General features: G+C 41.8%; 1 protein-coding gene across 1 annotated transcript in view; it reads right to left on the bottom strand.

Moving 5' to 3' along the window:
- The window catches only part of LOC133489162 (receptor-type tyrosine-protein phosphatase F-like), a 212,041-nt gene extending 191,838 nt beyond the window's left edge, over positions 1-20,203 (bottom strand). Inside the window, exon 1 of the mRNA XM_061797976.1 lies at positions 19,876-20,203. The gene's annotated coding sequence lies outside the window, so the exon portion shown is untranslated. The remainder of the gene's footprint in view (positions 1-19,875) is intronic.
- Positions 20,204-20,620: the final 417 nt, after the last annotated feature.

The following is a 20,620-nucleotide window of genomic DNA, read 5'->3' as shown; positions in this document are numbered from 1 at the left end:
TCAGGTAGCATACCCCAGAGGCATGCATACTTTAGATCACTCACTCACTCATTAAAACCAAAGCAACTGCTGCTGAAACCTCTAGAGGCTCGATAAAGGTGTGAGCTCATGCAAAATTTGTGAGACAGAATTAAGAATGATGTAAAACAAAAGCGGGGGGGGGGGGGGGGGGACTGTTTGCTGGACTTCGGCACTATAAGCAGGTGATGTTGGCTGAAACACACTGTCACCTTGCATTTTAAATGCTTGAGAAATTCAGTTTGTGCAAGCAGTCGGACTTTCCTGCCCCAGGGGCTGTGCAAGGACCTGCAGTTTTGGGGAGGAAGGGCGGAAACGCAATCGGACGAAAAGGGCATGCCAGACGTTAAACCGTAAAATGCTTCCGCACATGGACATGACCCAGAGGGGCCTGTGTGCTTCAACCTAAAAATGCAAGTTAACCGGCCAGCGGCCTTGGACCCGTTTTTCCTCCATGCCTGCAAAGTGCTCGGCAAGTAAAGCAATAAAAATGTCTCACAGGACAGATTCGGGAAATAGTGTTTGCCTTGGTCCAACACTAAACTCATTAGAACATGTCAGGGTGCAGTAATGCTCTGAAGTCAAACCAAGAGCCAGCTTCATTACTTTTTTTCTAGACTCTAACCAGGATCATTTCGCATTAATGCTGCGAGTAGACCACATACAGTGGGTACGGAAAGTATTCAGACCCCTTAAATTTTTCACTGTTTGCTATATTGCAGCCCTTTGCTAAAATTATTTAAGTTCATTTTTTCCCCCATTAATGTAAACACAGCACCCCATATTGACAGAAAAAAAAATAACGGAATTGTTGAAATTTTTGCAGATTTATTAAGAAAGAAAAACTGAAATATCACACAGCCATAAGTATTCAGACCCTTTGCTGTGACACATATATTTAACATTTCTTCTGATCATCCTTGAGATGGTTCTACACCTTCATTGGAGTCCAGTTGTGTTTGATTATACTGATTGGACTTGATTAGGAAAGCCACACACCTGTCGTTATAAGACCTTACAGCTCACAGTGCATGTCAGAGCAAATGAGAATCATGAGGTCAAAGGAACTGCCTGAAGAGCTCAGAGACTGAATTGTGGTTACAAACAAATTTCTGCTGCACTTAAGGTTCCCAAGAGTACAGTGGCCTCCATAATCCTTAACTGGAAGACGTTTGGTACGACCAGAACCCTTTCTAGAGCTGTCCGTCCGGCCAAACTGAGCAATCGGGGGAGAAGAGCCTTCATGAGAGAGGTAAAGAAGAACACTAAGATCACTGTGGCTGAGCTCCAGAGATGCAGTCGGGAGATGGGAGAAAGTTCTAGAAAGTCAACCATCACTGCAGCCCTCCACCAGTCGGGCTTTATGACAGAGTGGCCCGACGGATGCCTCTCCTCAGTGTAAGACACAGGGATATCCTGGACGAAAACCTTCTCCAGAGTACTCAGGGTCTCAGACTGGGCCCAAGGTTCACCTTCCAACAAGACAATGACCCTAAGCACACAGCTAAAATAACGAAGGAGTGGCTTCAGAACAACTCTGTGACTGTTCTTGAATGGCCCAGCCAGAGCCTTGACTTAAACCCAATAGAGCATCTCTGGAGTGACCTGAAAACGGCTGTCCACCAACGTTCACCATCCTACCTGACAGAACTGGACAGGATCTGCAGAGGATCCCCAAATCCAGGTGTGAAAAACATCATTCCCAAAAAGACTCTTGTCTGTATTAGCGCAAAAGGGTGCTTCTACTAAATACTGAGCAAAGGGTCTGAATACTTATGGCTGTGTGATATTTTAGTTTTTTTTTTTAATAAATCTGCAAAAATTTCAACAATTCTGTTTTTTTTTTCTGTCAAAATGGGGAACTGTGTATACATTAATGAGGAACAAAATTAACTTAAATGATCATAGCAAATGGCTGCAATATAAAGAGTGAAAAAATTAAGGGGATCTGAATACTTTCCGTACCCACTGTACATGGATAAATCTGTAATATGAAATGGACATACATTAAATACAGCCTTGTCAAGTTGTTTTGGTTCATATCAGTATTTTATGTGTCATGGTTGTTCCTTGGTAGCTATTCCATAGACAGTATTGTATATACACAGTATACAGTGTTGTTGAGTTTGTTACAAGCCCAATGTGAGTTTGTGTCAATGGGAGGCATTGTGTGCAATGCTGAGAAACTAGTAGAGTCGCTCAAACAGTAGGTTTCACTGAAAAGGGGAGGGGGAAAAAAGATTTGAAGAAGCTCAGGGAAATAGTTTGTCCAGTTTGTCGCTGTGTGACAAAAGATGTTAAAGCACTTATAGCGAGTCAAGCTTGTTCAAACTTGTCAGTTTTGCACTGTCAATTAATAATCTAGTCAAATACTCCCAGCAGAATTCCATGGCTGGATGTAAAATTACAAAGTGGCACAAGAAGAAAGCAATTAGCACAATCACCTAAACGTACTAGAGTTTGGAGACTGACGAAAATTTGAGAACATAAGTGTGTGTCTTATACCGATCATAATAAGGATACAGTTAATTATAGAAACAAATTACACATAATTTTGACTGCCTTCCGCCATGTTTGGTAGCACTGACTGCTTTCTGGAATGTAATCATAACCCCTTCACATAATGTCACTGTATGGCTAAAACATATGTCCAAACATACATTTCAGATCGCCTGTTTTCTTAAAAATGGATCGCTGTAATGCTTCAATGCAGAAGGAACTGGTCAGCCACAAAAGTGAGCGTGTGCAGATTCATTTCCACCTATTAAATTGCTTAGTCAGCTTATTGTTTTCTTTACTGCATCACTCATGACGAAGACCTTTGATAAATAGTTTGGGAAGATAATATAAACACAGTCATTAGCTTTAGCGACGTATTAAACGCTTTTTGTCTGGTCGGGTGTCGGTGTGACAGACTTTGATGTCGATGGCCGGCGGGGTCGATGTGTGTCCTACTATCTTTTCTGCTGTTCTCGAATTCTAATAAATGTACACATGGTTGTTTATTTTTGTTGTATTCAAAACACAATTTGTTGCAATGCTTTCTGCACCGTTGCAATTATGACTTTTAGCAATATCGTGATAATACTGATAAGCGTGACCATTTTGGTCATGATAATCATGACGTGAGTGAAATGATATTGTTAATAAACCTTTCCAAAACACAGAGGAACAAGAACTCCTTGTTCTCATTGAAATACACCCTCGTTTCACTATTTCAGGGAAATTGTATTCTCTTTCTACTTGAGATAATAGGAAAGAAAGTTCAAGCAACAAAGATAAGGCTCACACATCTATATATAGACACTGACGAAAAAAATGGTGAAAAAAATTGCTCGTTCCTTGGCTTGATGTGTTAAGAAAAATGGGCTACTTCTATCGCCCAACAACTTCGGCATCATAAATTAGGTTCCTTCTATCCCTTGCTTTTCGGAATACTTCACAGGAGGAAGCTTAAATTGAAGATACATAGATAGCGACCACTGAGGTATGGGAGTGGGTTTGTCAGTGCACACTTGATGTGAGTTTGTGTACATACTGTGGAGGTGGGTGGGGGCGAATGGGGGCGACTAGACCCAATACATGAAGAAAACCAAAGCGATCAGCTCATCTCGCGCCATAAATCAGTGCCTTGATCCACGTGGCCAAGAGCGTTTTCAAACCCATTTGCAGACGATAATGCCAGCTATTCCTTTCAGCCTCAGGGACGATGTGGGGCGGAGGGAGCCAGTCTCATGAATCATTAGCCTTTTAGAAGCGCTGGAACATAGATCTCACCTTGCTGTCCATGAGGTCCCTCCTGATTCTTCCTGATAGGCAAAAGCAGCAAAAAAAAAAGTAGTATGTCTGAACAATGACTAAAAAAAATGGTCTGCCTGGCACTATAACTCAGGGCCACGTGGACATGGAAGAGCAGAATACTACTGTTTTTAACAAGCAAAGCGAAAAGTAGCACAAGGCTGTACATTTACACAAAAAGAGCAAGCTGCAAGACAATAGTGCTCCGAATTTGTTTTCCTTTTATCTATTCGTATACAGAAAGGAGCACAGAAATGAATCAATTACTGTCAGCTGGTGACCTCTGGAGTTTTTTTATGAATACAAACTTCATGTTGAACAGTTTGGAAAACAAATATAATTTTCTCCAAAAATGTGCTTCTTAAAACACAAAAAAAAGCCTGAATTCCCCAGTAGGAGTTTGTCCAAGTATGAGGATGTCGGGGTCTTACTTACGTTACTAGGTCAATTTCTTTCCCCCATTTTCCCAGAATTCGAACTGACTGGAGGGTCGTAAAGTGTTGGCCCCTTAATGTTCCACTGTATACAAGAAAATTATGCTGGTCGAGACAGGTCACAACAAATGCCACAAATGCCACATTAAACCCACAACACAGCGAAATTAAGGCTGGACAAGCGACTGCGGACTCGTAAGTCTCGAAGTCCTAAGTCGGAGTTCGTCAAAGTACGAGCCCTGGAATTCACCCGAAATGGCTGCGTCAAACCAAAATGGCCAACTTCTTCATTTTTGGTCAAGGGCTTTTGAGACTTTTCCTAGATCAAGTTCAGATAGACATGCGCTCCGAATTTATTGTCAATAGGTGAAATTGGTGATGTGTTTTTTTTCCCCCTCATGTTCCAGAGAGCGCTATTGAATGATTTTCTCCCCTTAATAATGCACTCTTCAGACATTAGGGTTAGTATGAAATATCCATACCGCAATCCAAGATGCACATTGTGACAAAATTGCCTCTTAAAGTGACTGCAAACTAATAAGTGCATCTCCACTCAAGTTGAAAAAACGATCATCCTGTAAAGGCGTTATAGGTTCGGCTGCAGTGCTAGTAAAATTGTGCACTGTACTTCAAAGTTCACGCTCGATCCAGTAGAAGGCAGTTTTGCAAGCTAATTAAATACTCCACAAGGTAAAGTGTGTCTGCAATTTGTAAATTAATTAATTCAATCACTCTTTGAATTAATGCAAACAACACAGACTAAAGATGTTTTGTTCCCAGAAAGACAAAAGTGTCATTCCTCCCTAATGCTTCCATCCTGCTCCTTTAATACGAATGTCATGAATAAATGTCTCTCAATAAAACGAAGCAGGGTACCTACACACGTTCTCAAATCAAATTTCATGCTTTTTAAACACCAGCCTTGAAAATGGGGAGTCCATGTTCAAAGCATGAAAGTGGACATTAGCATGGCGGGGAGATATGTTTGACACCAATCACCATATTTATGAGTACGGCTACATTTGAGTGTGAGGGAATGTAGTATATGAGCCTGACACTGTGGAAAGGCTGACTGGAATTTAATGAGAAAAATAGTTTCATACGTGTTAATTAAGGCACAAACTTTCGACTCACTTCTATTTCAGTCTGAATAAATTAACATATCCAATATGAAATGTATGCTTAGGATTTTTAACCCTTTATTATTGAATTAAGTTTAGAACGAAGAGTGTAGGAACAATTTGAAAGCTGGACTTGGAAACTTGCAAGATGGACGTGAAAGAGTTCAAATCTAAAATCTAATTAACACACACACAGTTTCTGTTGACATACTGTACATACCATTATCCAACATCAATAGCAGCCCATCCTTATCGTTTTAGTAGAGACACTCTTGCAGATAAGAGTAAAATGTTGCTCATGCTTTGAATGGGGAACATAAGCACAGGTGGACAAATTGAATCTTAACATTAAAGATTGATTTAGTTAAGTGGGATCAAATTTAATTTCAGGTTTTTATTGGAAGATTTTGTATCTGTTTTTGTGTAGCTTTTTACTTTTCAGTTCAGTTCAGTTTATTTTTGAAAGGGGACAATGCAATTTCATAAAACACATGAAGTACACATGGTTAAAAAAGCCAGAATTAGCCAGAAGGCTAGTTTTCAAGCTAATGTAATTCTTTAAATGAATATCCTCTGGAAAATTAGACCTATATTCATTGAACCCGACCAAAACGTTTCAGGGAGAAAGAAAATGACACAGAATGTCCCAAGGGTCACATAAGGGTTTTAATGCAAAACATTGACATTCCAACAAAATAATCTTCTTGGAGAAGAACGTACACGGCGTTACCTTGAGATACAAGTAACCCGACTTACGTTTTTTTCGAGATACGAGCAGAACCCAAAGAAGAACCCAAAAGATCACTGTGACTGAGCTCCAGAGATACAGTCGGGAGATGGGAGAAAGTTCTAGAAAGTCAACCATCACTGCAGCCCTCGCACCAGTCAGGGCTTTATGCCAGAGTGGCATGACGGAAGCCTCTCCTCAGTGCAAGACACATGAAAGCCTGCATGGAGTTTGCTAAAAAACACCTGAAAGACTCCAAGATGGAGAGAAATACGACTCTCTGGTCTGATGAGACCAAGTTAGAACTTTTGTATGTGTGGAGAAAACCAGGCACTGCTACTCATCTGTCCAATACAGTCCCAACAGTGAAGCATGGTGGTGGCAGCATCATGCTGTGGGTGCGTTTTTCAGCTGCACGGACAGAACGACTGCTTGCAATCGAAGGAAAAATGAAAGCGGCCGAGTACAAGGATATCCTGGACGAAAACCTTCTCCAGAGTGCTCAGGACCTCAGACTGGGCCGAAGGTTCACCTTCCAACAAGACAATGACCCTAAGCACACAGCTAAAATAGCGAGTGGCTTCAGAACAACTCTGTGACTGTTCTTGATTGGCCCAGCCAGAGCCCTGACTTAAACCCTATTGAGCATCTCTGGAGAGACCTGAAAATGGCTGTCCACCGTTCACCATCCAATCTGACAGAACTGGGGAAGATCTGGAAGGAGGAATGGCAGAGCCCCAAATCCAGGTGTGAAAACCCTGTTGCATCATTCCCAGAAAGACTCATGGCTGTATTAGCTCAAAAGAGTGTGTCTACTAAATACTGAGCAAAGGGTCTGAATACTTATGGATGTGTGATATTTCAGTTTTTCTTTTTTAATAAATCTGCAAAAATTTCAAAACAATTTCTGTTTTTTTTCTGTCAATACGGGGTGCTGTGTGTACATTAATGAGGAAAAATGAACTTGAATTACTTTAGCAAATGGCTGCAAAATAACAAAGAGTGAAAAATTTAAGGGGGTCTGAATACTTTCCGTACCCACTATAACCGCTTTGGCTGTTATGGTATACAGAATGCCCTTCAAAATCATCCTTTTTCCTCATCTTTTTTTTAACTCAGCATGAGACTCTGCCCTTGTTTCCGTGTTTTATGTTTCTATTGGTTTTAATTTAGTTTTTGATTGTCTTATGTTACATTTTTTTATGTTCGGTTTTTATTTATGTGCAAGACTTTGTTTCAGCTGCAGTTGTTTTTTAAAGAGACACTGCACTATAAATAAAATTGAGTCAAGATTAAAAATTCACACAATACACACAAAACAATTAACATAAAATCCTTGACCGATCAACTGCAAATGATGCAAGACAATGGAATATCTGCCGTCTGTAAACATTAAACTTCTATAAATTCTATTTATCGTTGACGGAGCCAAACGTGTTTGCCGAAACTGCCCTGTAAAACCTCACACTATGATATTCCATTAACTTTCCGGGGGTAGTCGCGAAGGTTTCTACCGTATTTCACCTTGAAACGTACTTATCACAAAGAATATGCTGGAAATGTACGACGGCGTGGGGGGTGGTTATTTCTAATATGGAAGGCGGAATTTAGACGATACCGTAAAAAATCAACGCGTGGCCGCTCCATTCAAAGCCAGTTTCAGTTAATGTCCCCCCTGCTTATTGCTTAATGTTGTGCAGCGATAAGAATATCGAACGGTATAAAGCCAGGTCACTGACGTATGAAGTATTGTGGATTTCAGCCTTATCGCAATGACAATGATTAACTAACGTATTGGAAAACAAGGCCCACTTACAGCATATAACAACAACTTTCTCTTTTCAGATATTTTTAACTTGAATGATACCTTGTAGAGTGCAGACCTCCACCAAGGCTGAACAAAACCTGCTCACTACGACGCTGCCATGGAAACAGGAATTCAAAACATTCAGAGCGAGATCCTGCCATCCAATCCGTGTTGTTGATTGACCATCAATGAAATATAGTCAAAAGTGGAAAAAAAAGGCATTTGGACGGATATGCAACCAACAAAGAATGTTGTTTTTTTTTCTTTGCCGATACCTACAGCTCGGAGCTTTTAGCTAGCCGTGATAACAGCAACCTCTAAATAAAGTATCCTCTCTTTGAGTCACTGAATGATTGCATTACACACCTTTATGAGAGTCACTTGTCTTCACTTGTGTCATTCTAAGGGCTTAAAGTGAATCACGCACGAGATACATCTCAACAAGCTGGAGAGGATTTCTAGGTGGTGCAAAGACCCTTTTGGAATTCGCTGTGTTTATTCTCATCTTCCTATCATCTCCTTTCAGGAAACATGACTGAAAACTAACTCCTATTTTGCAGGACTGTATCCTGGTGAAAATGTGTGCATTTTAGAGTTGCCAGGCATGATTAACCTTCATCCCTACAACTCACTCAGTAAAGCCCCCTGAAAATTTCCAAAAAAAAATTAGCCCACACAGTTTCACAGATCGACAAGAAATTCGTTCGGTGGACACTTACATCATAACAGGCAGGACAAATAAAAAAGTCTTAAGGACCCATGTCTGAAATCGAACAGGAATTCAGCCATTTAAGGGCTCTGACTTTCATTGAAGAACTCTTATTAGGTAATTTTCCCAAATGAGCTCCAATCAGAAGCATTATACTATCCTCTGTGCGTCACCAAATTGCAAAGATTCTTTGCTAACATCTAATTTTGGGTTCCTCGTTCGGTTTATACAGTAAACTATGACTTTTGGTATTTATGTTTGTCTTGGTTTTTAATGATTCTTATTGTGTGTCATTTTGTTTTAATGTATGCTTTCTGGTTCTGTCAAAGCACTTTTGTGTTTTTAGAGGCGCTATATAAAGCTATTAATATCATTATTATTATTATTAGCTTTTACAGGACCTGCCATGAAATCAACTCAAAATCAGAATCGTCTTATATGTCTCATGGCCTTTTTTTCACTCAACTCAATTTTATTCAGCAATTTGCTTAATAAAATACACCATAGACAACTGCTTTTAGACTGCTTAAGCAACAGAACTGTAAACCTGGCTTTTCTCAGCCGTCAACGTATGTTTAATATATTTAAATGCTTAAGCAGACTTATAATAGTGTCTGTGTCCGACCGAGAACGTGTGAAAGTAATTATGGCTTCCAGTGACAAATGGATACTAAGAAGATGCAATCTCCCATTTATGGTCCTCTTGTTGTCACACATTGGCGTAATTCAAAGGCTAACGGCTAATTTATCCACCTGATTTTGACCTATGTGAAATAATCAGATTTGGTTCTACGAAAATATTTTCAAATGTATTGTTGATCATCTACTCAAAATATGATCAAAGGTTAATGGTTATTGGTTTACTAAGTAATGGTGATTGGCTTTCAGCTTGTGAGTCTTCAAAACAACATGAATGGTGGAGATGTGGTCTGAAGGGGCGCTTGAAGGACAATTCAGTGGCGATTTCCTTAAAAACAAGCATCACAAGATTGTCATCATACGGCGACAATATGGATGAGCTTCATGTAAACAGGGTAGGATTGGAATAAACGAACTTGTCTTTATCGGTGTGATGCATTGCCTGACCATGAGCTTCTGTGTGACATGATGCGATGCTGTCAGCGCTAATGATCTCTGACGGCATTACAGCACTGTCAGGAGGACACAGTCGACGCTCAGATCCAAGGCCCCCGGTTGCAAGGGAGCTGTCATCTCCCTTCCTCGCCGCCAAACACTCCCACTCCTTAAAAATCCTTTCATCTGCTGCATCAGCGGGGGCCACTGTAGACTGCAAGATGTGCACTTTTCTGGGCGATCAACAGCACTCTATGTTTTTATTTTTTTATTTTTTTTGCACGTATGCCAAACAAAGTGATAATTAGGCGGCCTGTTGCCAAGTGTGACGAGGCGACGTTCACTTCAGCTGTCAGTCAGCAAGTCCTGACAAAGATCCTTGATACTCCAATCTAATTCTTCACTGTCAGCGTGATTTGCACACTTGACAGACCACTACAATAAGAGCCTCCCTTTTTCTACCTACTTCATATTCTAGCCATAACTGGAAATAGTCAGGGGTCCGGATCAGAGTCATTAAGGGTGTAGCGGTATGCCGAAAAAAAACATCACAATTTGGTACTTACCTCGGTTTTAAGGTCACGGTTCGGTTCACACTGGTAAAAGTAAGGGGACAAAATACAAAACCAAACTGCTTCTCTTTTGTTTAAACAGGAACATGCACTATTTAAAGATGTTTACAAAATGATACATACAAAAATGCAACCCAAGTCGCCAAAGAATTAAAGACTCTCAATGTACCAAATCAATGTACACAATAAAATTATTGAAAAAAATATATATTTTTAGGAAAGTGGAAGATCTATGGGGTGGTCTTGTTTTTAGGAAATCAATGATCCAGATAAGTGCAACAGCTTACTTTATTGATATTAGCATTAGCATGATGCTGTTTCAAATGAGTGAACAAGTTTGATGCACTGCCAAAAGCGTATCATTAGCCATCATGTAACCTAGCCAGAGGCTGAGTGCACTGTAGTTGTTTACAAAGTAGACATGTGGCCTCTGTACCGTAACAAATGTTACATACTGAAAAGGTTCAATGTATACTGTACATGTAAAATTACACAGCTACTATTGGTTAATCATGTTTTGAAGCAACTGAAGCAAAATGGAGTGGCTGCAACTATTCAACTGTAACAAAAGGTTGTTCAGTCAGTGGCAAGCTAGCTTTCCTGGACTTGGGAACCTCAATCCCTTCACTTCCCATCAATAAGTGTTGTAACTCAAAATGGTCCTCAACCAACTGACAGGTTGTTCTTGTCACGTCACATTTGGAGTTCAACACCAACCTGTTTAGGCGACAAACTAGTTGGGCCGCCCTGCCGGTTGCCGCTGAGAGGTGAAATCCCTGACCGGGGCGTTATCGGTTTACACAGGAATTGTTGCTACAGCAGAGATGTAATCAGAATTTGTGCGCACAAGTCATAACGTGACATAGTCTATCAGTAACTTATGCTAACGCAGTAGTAAACTACAGTATATATTTGCATGAAAAACATTTCTAGCCCATAACTATAAAACAAATGAAAAACAGACAACATAGTACACCGCTGCGCAAACCTCAAAACTCGTATGTCAGGACCATCAAAAATAGAGAACCCCGTGTACGGCTTTCATTGCTGCAATTGATTGTTTTTTGTTTTTTTTTAACATGGGATGAGTTCTGTCTCCTAATGTTCTGAACGCCAGTTTTAAAAGACAGCAGAGTAATTCTGCTCTGATGAGTTGTTGATGTTATGTTCATTCGCTTTAGAGAGCAAACTATCTGAATCAACAACGCCTTGTTGGTGGCAGCCAAGTAGCGCATGCCTCAAGATGCGTAAATCAACAATTAATTCCACACAATTGAGCAAATCCTTAACGATCAATTAATTGATTATCATGCCCGTTCCCTAGCAGCAACAAAACATCAAATTCCACATTATCTGCAAAATCTTTAATAATGTCTTAGAGGGGGGTGCTATGACTGTGACGCCACAAATGTAGCCACGATCATTATGGCGTACCGGGGTCATTTTAACTGTCAGAATGCCATGAGTAATGAAGGGAGACGCCAGAAAGAAGCGTCTGGATACATTGATTTGCTAAGTGGTGCAGCTAATGTAGCGTGGTGCTAATGAAAATGCAGAATCCTGAGCTGAGATCGGTGTGACAATCGACTCATTGCTCATCGCAGACAAGGTTTAATCTGCATCGCTTGTGTGTGTGTGTGTGTGTGTGTGTTGTTTTTTTCACATTCGCTCTTGCATTTTTGATGAAGGCTGTGCGTGTGACATTTAAGCCGGCCCTGATAAAGACGGCAGACTGTTTGACCTTATGTGATATACAGCATCCGTACAGGTAGAGTCTGTTTGTTTGTGCACAAATCTAATCGGGCGCTAACTTGCAAGGAGCTGCTGGACACGGACCAAAATAAAATGAAAGAGAACAGCATCCGTATGAAAAATGACCATGCACAGTTGCTGACTTAGCAATTATTGAGGACACGAGGATGTTTGGGCTTTAATGAGTCATAAAAATCTCAGTTCTGCATAGCTGTGCATCATCATTATTTCATTCCACAATCATTATGTTACACGCCCAGCACAGAGCAAGTCTCATAACTCACGATCAATTTTACTCAAACTCCCAACTTTAGGAAAAAACATTATAAGAGCATATTATTCCACTATGAATGTACGCAGTGTTTTTTTTCATCTGAAGTGGTTTCTTGGTGAGACACCGCCAAACAAAAGCGGCCTCACTTTTATACAATGCAGCGAAAACAAGCTATTACACCGCAGTGTCAAAAACAAGAGGGATCACTTGAGCTATACAAGCAAACAGACGTAATGTTCAAACGCCATCGAGTAAATCGTCGCGCAAATAGTTCGGATTCGCACGCATTAATCAGCTCCAACAGGCTGAGCTGAAGACTGTTTTTGAGATGGGAGCACACACAACAGACATCGTTAGCCGTATTTGTTAGCCGTACAACACTGTCACTTCTGTTGTCAACAGATCTTTATTTTTGAATGTTAGCTTTTACAGGCCACTCTGGGATTTCAAATAACAAACAAAACAAAAAAACACTGTCATTATCAGATTCTTGGCTGAACAGACTGAGCTACACTGCTGACACTTGAATCTATCGTGGCCTGCTGGCATGTCATCACCTCGCATTTTTACGCCACTAAAATGCTGCCGTAAATTAAATGAAAGGTCAAAGCAACAATGCCATTATCCATTTCTTGGCTAAACTTGCCACAGACTCTAAACTATGCTGTTAACACTAATTTACAATGACGTGCTGGCATATCATCACCGCAAGTTTTCAAACATTACCATTTTCAGGCCAAAAAAAAACTATTATTATTTACTATATAATAACAGCTAAGACAAACTACCAGACTTCAAGAAATGCTGCTAAAACTTCACTGCATGACAGTCTACTTGCCTGTCGTTGCCTCAAGATTCAAATGTTTTTTTCATACATTATTTAGGCCTGTCATTTAAAAGAAAGGCAAACTTTAATTTAAACTGATACAACTTTATTCCATCACCATCTGCTGTGATGGAATTGCTGTGGCCCAATGGTTAAGCTCTTCACCTGCCACTGTGGGGACCTAAGTTCAAGACCCCGACCAGACTATTCACCAACATCTCCCTGACAAACGACTGAGGTGTCCTTGAGCAAGACACTGATACCCCAAACTGCTCCCCGGGCCCTTAGGTAGCCCCCCTTTTCCAGTGTGTTCCACTAACAAGTGTGTGTGCGGGTGTTTGCTGTGTTGGGTAAAATGCAGAGAGCAAATTTTGTGTGCATGCATGCCTGTTCATGACAATAAAGATGATTCTTCTTCTTCTTCTTCTACTGTTTTCAAATGTTAGCATTTTCAGGCCACCAAAAACGCTGTCACTAATTAAGGTGGAAGACCAAAATGTTAGACGGTCTTGACTAAAGCTAAGCTGCTAATACTTTACTCCATCACAGACTGCTTGCATGCTGTTTCACCCGTTATTTATTTATAATTCAGGCAAAAAAAAAATAAAACGAGTCAGCGAGTTCAAGGAAGCCTTGCTCGGCACGAGGTTAATACCTCTCATATTACCGCTGTAACGACTCACCCATTTCCTAATCCACTATGACATACGGATCATCAGCACATTAGTTCATAAATGATTGGATTCTGCAGGCGATTTGTTAGAGTCGCTAACAAACCTGATTACACATGGAACAAAGATTCATCATCAAGCAGAAATTGTGTTGGTTAAAAGTTGGTGTTGGGAGAGAAAGGAAAGCCTTTTAACAGCACTTGATAATATCTTGTTTTACCTTAAACTGCTCGCTCCATATGCCTAATAGCCACCTCGCAGACTGACAACTCTTCTTTAATGAGAAACAGACAGAATTGATTAACACTTAACCTCTCAATGTGGTCCACGCTCACCTGCTCACTCAGCATCAACAACACATGGTCTGCGGTCATGCCTGGGGAAAACCATGCGTCTCGCAAGACATTTTTAGGTCTGTTTCCACTTTTCGCCCCATTGCAGGGGTGCACTATAAAAAAAAACCTGGTGTAAATAGTTTATAATGCCACCAATGGAGTCTCAAGTAGGAGAGCTAGTTTCAATCAGCAATCAAATTGCTCCTACATTACCTTCACAGACAAGTGCAGCAAATCACTCTGCCTCAATGCTGCTGACGTTAAGGAGCAAGCATTGTTAAAACGCCGCCGAGCGTGCTACAAAAAAGCACTCTTTCCCTATACGGGGATGCTAAACAGGACAATAGCTAGAGGCGGCCCTATAGATGTAACATAATCTGACGTCTAAGCAGAAAATCCCAATATCTTCAGCAGTAATCTACAAGGGCTGGAATCACAAGACCCAGAGCAAGTGGACTGAACTACATCTTGTATCCAGGCTTGATTAATTCTGCTACCAAGCATCCCCCCCTTTATTTCCAGTTTGAACCAAATTCTCTGGTTAAAAAGAGGCCTTGGGTTCTCTGTGCCAATGCCCAGAAGGCAGGCCAGCGAATCGCCTATAAACAAACCCCCAAGAAAAAGTCGCTGACCCCACCCACCACAAACCAACACACTGGAGGCAAAACCTCTCATTAAAGAGAGCCAGGGGCCTTGAAATTACCAAGAATTTACCATTAGAGACCAACTGGGAGTTGGTCGTGTCTGGCGGTTTCTCAGCGTGTGGCCCACAGAGTAGATGGCCTTCATAAATAGCATCGGCTCCGAACCCGGCCCCACCGCCCCCCCCCCCCCCCCCCCGTCCTAAAATTGCCAAACCCGGATGAGGAGGCCTAGGCAGATGCTCTGGCGTGTGGCCCAGGCCGAGCCTTCTAGGAAATACCCTCCACAAACAGCTCACGAGTGACAGGCGTCTATTCAGGTCAATGAGCAACACATGCATTTGAGAAGCAACAAGTTCAAAGTCTGATGCGGACGTAGACAAAAGGTTGAGGCTGCGAAACGTCTCTACAAACGTAAGCCTTGTTAGTAAGGCTCATTTGAGAACCAAACTAGGGGATAAATTGAGCTAAATAATTACATTTACATTACAGAACCAAATAAAACTGTAATTCTGCAAAATCTTCCTTAGACTTCAATGAGAAACTGTGGCAGAAGCTCTAATTAAATGTAAACGTCCTTGGATAAAGGGACATGAGGGCTGTGAAAAAGGAACACGTAAAATTAGCAGTAAAATGTCATATGGTTACAAGAAAAAAGTAGTGGTGTTATGAGAAAAACATAATAGACCAATTTATTACTGTATTATTTGAATAAGTCCCTCTGTTTTGCAAAAAAATTGTGGATAACATTAGAATATTAGAAGACAAAAGTCATAATGTTACGCATGTTGTATTTATTCAAAAAGACATCAAAAAACATACCATTTCATTTTTTGTGAAACTTTAGCATAACGCAACAAGATGCTCGCAAATTCTCAATTTAACAATTTATTGTCGTAATGTTCCGACCTTATTTGCGTGATTTTACACGCCTTTTTCTTGTAATATTTCAGGTTTTGCATCACCCAAAAATTCTTGCAATATTACAATTTTAATCTTGTAAAATGAAATAAGAAATTCTAACATTTCAGCAAATTACCTTCTCATGTTACCATTTTATTTTTGTAATATTAACTTTTCTCTCATAATATATTGGAAAATTACCATAATTCTAATAAGTCTACAATTTCACTGCCAAAAAGTGACATCTTTTTTCTCATATTTCAACTTTAGTCTCTTGTTATCTTATATTTTTTGCTTTTCAACGTGTCCCTAATCCTCATTCATAGTCAACAAGTTTTCAATCTAAATACAGCTTCAAATAAACAAATTGACCAATTGAGGCCTCTTAGCCTCACATGTAAATGTGTATTAGCTGAAAATTCAACTATTTTCCTTTTAATTGTTGGCCAACAGCAACCACTCATGTATTCAGCAAGTGCCCCGCAAGCTGCCTAGGCAAACAAGTAACCTCCTGATTCCTAGACAACTCCTCTCAATCTTGAGCCACAACGCCTACTTTTGGCCATCGCGAACTATTAACAGCCCACAAACAGTCAGGATAAACACGGCGCGCTACCATAAAAAGCAAAACGATCAAGAGTGAAGACAAACCAAATTGGTATAATATATATACAATTCACTAGAGGATTACATCGTGAAATATCCGGCCACTGTATAACAACATCCAAACAGCACCAGCTGCCTGTGGAACATTTTACAGTAGACTGAGGCCTCATATGGCGCCCTTGTAATAGAGTCAGCAGAAGACAGCGAAATGTAGGACAGCTTGATAACAAAGTGTCATGAATTTAAATGACAATGCACCATTCCGCATTTCTTCTAGCTGGAACTCAAGGTTAAGCTGGCAAACGTGTTACAACTGTTTTTCAAATCCAACGTCCTCTAGCATGTGTTTCAAACTGTTATCAAAACAATTCAAGAAGACAGTGGAGCAGCCGTCTATAGGCTCTGAATGCTAATGCTAAAACAATGCTAACAGGAAAAGAAATGTCCATCCATCCATTTTCTGAGCCGCTTCTCCTCACTAGGGTCGCGGGGGTGCTGGAGCCTATCCCAGCTGTCATCGGGCAGGAGGCGGGGTACACCCTGAACTGGTTGCCAGCCAATCGCAGGGCACATAGGAACAAACAACCATTCGCACTCACAGTCATGCCTACGGGCAATTTAGAGTCTCCAATTCATGCATGTTTTTGGGATGTGGGAGGAAACCGGAGTGCCCGGAGAAAACCCACGCAGGCACAGGGAGAACATGCAAACTCCACACAGGCCCGCACCTCAGAACTGTGAGGCTGACGCTCTAACCAGTCGGCCACCGTGCCGCCGGAAAAGAAATGTGCTTCTCTTAATTGCATGTGTGCCATGATTCGAGCTAACCAAATTTCTGGCAGACCAACTGTCAATAGTGCCAACACTTCAAAACAAACACTCGACGAGACTCGAAATTGTACGTTATCGAATTTCTACATACGGGAAATTTGATTGATTCTTGTAAGAACAATGGCCAGTTGTACGCCGCACGACTGTCCAATGAAATCGCATGATGGTAAACGAAGTGCACTTACAGAGTAAGCGCTTTTTATCTACACCATGCGGTGCCCACATTCACCCATCCACACTACCAGGCAAACTGCTGCCAGGCTAACTGGGAGCAAATCAGGGTTCAGTGTCTTCCCCAAGAACACTTTGACAGCCGCCAGTAAGTGCCGGGATTCGAACAGGCAACCGTTCATTTACTGAACGACCCGCTCTACCAACTGAGCCAAAGCTGCCCATATGATCCTGCATTTCGACATACTAGAAATTCTACCACGTTTCAGACGGGCGATAACCCCCCTTGTAAACTGCATTCTTAACGAGGCTTAAAATGGCAATTGCGTTTCAACGCTGCACGATGACTGTCACTGAATTTCGAAACACCAGAAGTTCAACCGATTGACGTATCAAACGATTTATTTGTATGACCGATGGCCGGTCGCTTCTGGCCCAACATATCATCGAACGACTGCTTCTACTTTGTGAGGTAACTTGCAGTCAACTGAAAAATTCAAGTCATCTCCGTACGCCTATTAGCCAATCGCTTCTCGTACTACCCCTGACCTGACGTGAAAGCGTAGTGCTGCCAGATGACTATCATTGAATTTTCGACATCTGATTTTCAACCAATTGGCATATACTCAATGGCCAATCGTACAAACGAGTTGTGAAATCATACATTTGCAAGATGACCATTAGTCAAATTCGACATGGGAAAAATTCAACCGGTTTTTGGTAATATAATAAAAACTGTTAATGGTCTGGGTTTTTCCGCTTGTGCCTTTCACACAGCTCGATTCCCTTTGTTATTCATCTGAAACTACCCATGAAACTGGGAAGTTTGCAGGCCGACTTCAAACCTCAGTTTCATCTCGATATCTTTCACACAGAACATCATCATATTCCATATTGGCGGACGTGATATAGCGTGAGTATTTGAGGTGAGTCGCTTCACATAACGGCTAAATACCATTTTGCAGTGAAAATTCCATTCCTTTTCTCTTTTTTTGGTATTACCGTAAACCATCGCTATTTGCAGAGGTTGAGGATCAAATAGGTGTTTAGGTGAATAGGTGAATAGGTGTTTTTCAGCGAATACTTTATTAGGTGGCAAGGTGAATCACAACTCGGTGGGGGTTCACTGTATATTGTGTATTAATAATGCACACGTGTTGAGGGAGATTACTGCTTGTGCTTGGCAGGTGAGTCTCTTCCCGTAACAATTAAACGCCGCTCACACTGGGGTGAAGATTCAGTTCTTTTTCTCATTATCAGTATTATGATCGGCAATATTGTATCAGATTTGTATCCACAACTGGAAAAGCCCTGAAGGGATTTGATTCCTCGTGTTTCTTTTCCTCTTTGCGCTGCCATGACACATATTCGAACTGTGTCACTTCAGCAAAAAAAGTCAGAATTGTGTCACTTGAACCATGGAGTGTGAATCCTGCACAGTGGCTGAACAAAACGGCGATACGTCGCAGGATTCTTATATCACACCCGATGTTTTTTTTTTAGGGGGGGGGGTTTGGACAGTGGACGTTTGATCACCCAGTTGAAACGGGCTTAAATCTAGCGGCCCAGCTTTCAGAATCCCACACACGCAGCTGAGGCCCTGTTTTTTTCTTCTTCTTCTTTTAAGACGCATCTGATGCAATTTGGAGAAACTGTAAAGCCACGCTCGCGTCTATTGAAATTTGCATTGTATTAGAGACAGTCCGAGTTTCGACCACGGGGATAATTCCGCATGCAACCTGCAAGATCCCTTTGCAGGACACCACAGGTGTCGCTTAGAAACCTTTCCGTGTGCATCCAAAAACACCCCCCACCCCTCTCTTCATCCTCCTCCTCCATCTTCTTCTTTTCCCAGACTGGATCCAGCCTTGAGGAGCGCTGCGGGCCATCATCACTGAGCTTCTATCTATGCATCAGAACACAGTTGCTGGTGATTGACAGGGGTCAGCAACACATCCTTCTTAGTCTTGTTGCTTATGACGTCACGGCGACAGATAACAAAATGACATCGACGTGCACGTGCATATACAAAATAAAACGGAGGGGTGTGCACGCACGCACACAATTAGGGAAGGATGGTGAGCAGGTTTCATGACAGCTTTGCAAACATTTAAAATCCTTCACTACACAAAAAGAACGACACTTTTGACAACATAGGCAAATCCTTCCATCGTTAACAACCTGCCACTGCGGCTTTTTTCTTTTCTTTTTCTTTTTTTTTAATCCAATCCGGCTACGTCATTAGGCAACCTACTCTTATTAAACTCAATGAAGCGAAGATTCCGTCATTTTGTCCGCCCGAGTATCACGGCGGAGTTGCTAAAACTCCCCCAGAGGGCACAATTTAATCGCAATAATTGATACGAAGTGAGTCGAAAGTTATCAAAATTAGCCCAGCGGCAAGAGCGCCATTCGTCGGGGCTACCGCTTCGGTCGGTCGGTCAACGCCGGGGCTGACCTTCGCTGATGTTCCACCCCCCGAGAAAACCCCTCTCCCTGCCCCAAACTGTTCCGCGACACCCCCCAAACAAAAACCGGAGCCCACACAGCAACAACACCCAGCACAAGTTAAACTGAAGGAGGAAACTGGTAGCAGAGCACTTACGGAGTCTCCTCGTTGTCGGCGCCGCCGTTGGCATGTCGTCCCCCCCCCCACCGCCAACACCACCGCCACCTTCTTCTCCCGTAAGAAGAAGCGCTCCGCGTCTTCCACTTCGTAGCCAGCCAGGGGGAAATCCACGTCACGGGAACCACAATTGAAAGAGTAAAAGAAGTCCAAGGGGGCTGAGATGAAAAGAGACGATATATGAGGTGGAAAAGAAGAAACACGGGGACCTATACCGACCGGGTCGCAGAGGCGAGTGTGCCGATCTATTCGGTGCCCGTGTGCGCATGGGCAAAAGAAAAGAAAAAATCCACCCCCCCCACCACTCTAAAAAAAAAAAAAAAAAAACAATAACACAAAAGTGTGCTTATCTTAGTCCTCGACTGATATACAATACATAAGCAGCCGCGACGAGACGAGGGAGTGAGTCGAATCCGTCTCTCAGCCCCCCCTTACTCGGTCACGCTTCTTCTTCTCGCCGCCTTGGAGGAGAGACGACTCGCTCCGGTCGATCAGGCTGCAGGGGCTTCGGCTCCACTCGGCAATCTTCGGCGCCGCCCGACAAGTCCTGGGAAAATAACAGCTCACTGCTGCAAAACGGTGTGCTTCGTCGACAAAATGAATGATTCATTAATCCATTAGCCGTTAATGTTAAAAACATTTTATAGGTAATTCTAGAAGGTACAAATTTAATGAGAAATGAAAAGCGGGCTTTCAGCCTTCTTATTATGCAACTGAGCCACTC

Source organism: Phyllopteryx taeniolatus, chromosome 14, assembly GCF_024500385.1.
Source record: "Phyllopteryx taeniolatus isolate TA_2022b chromosome 14, UOR_Ptae_1.2, whole genome shotgun sequence".
NCBI lineage: Eukaryota > Metazoa > Chordata > Actinopteri > Syngnathiformes > Syngnathidae > Phyllopteryx > Phyllopteryx taeniolatus.
This window is presented reverse-complemented; position numbering and strand designations above follow the sequence as displayed.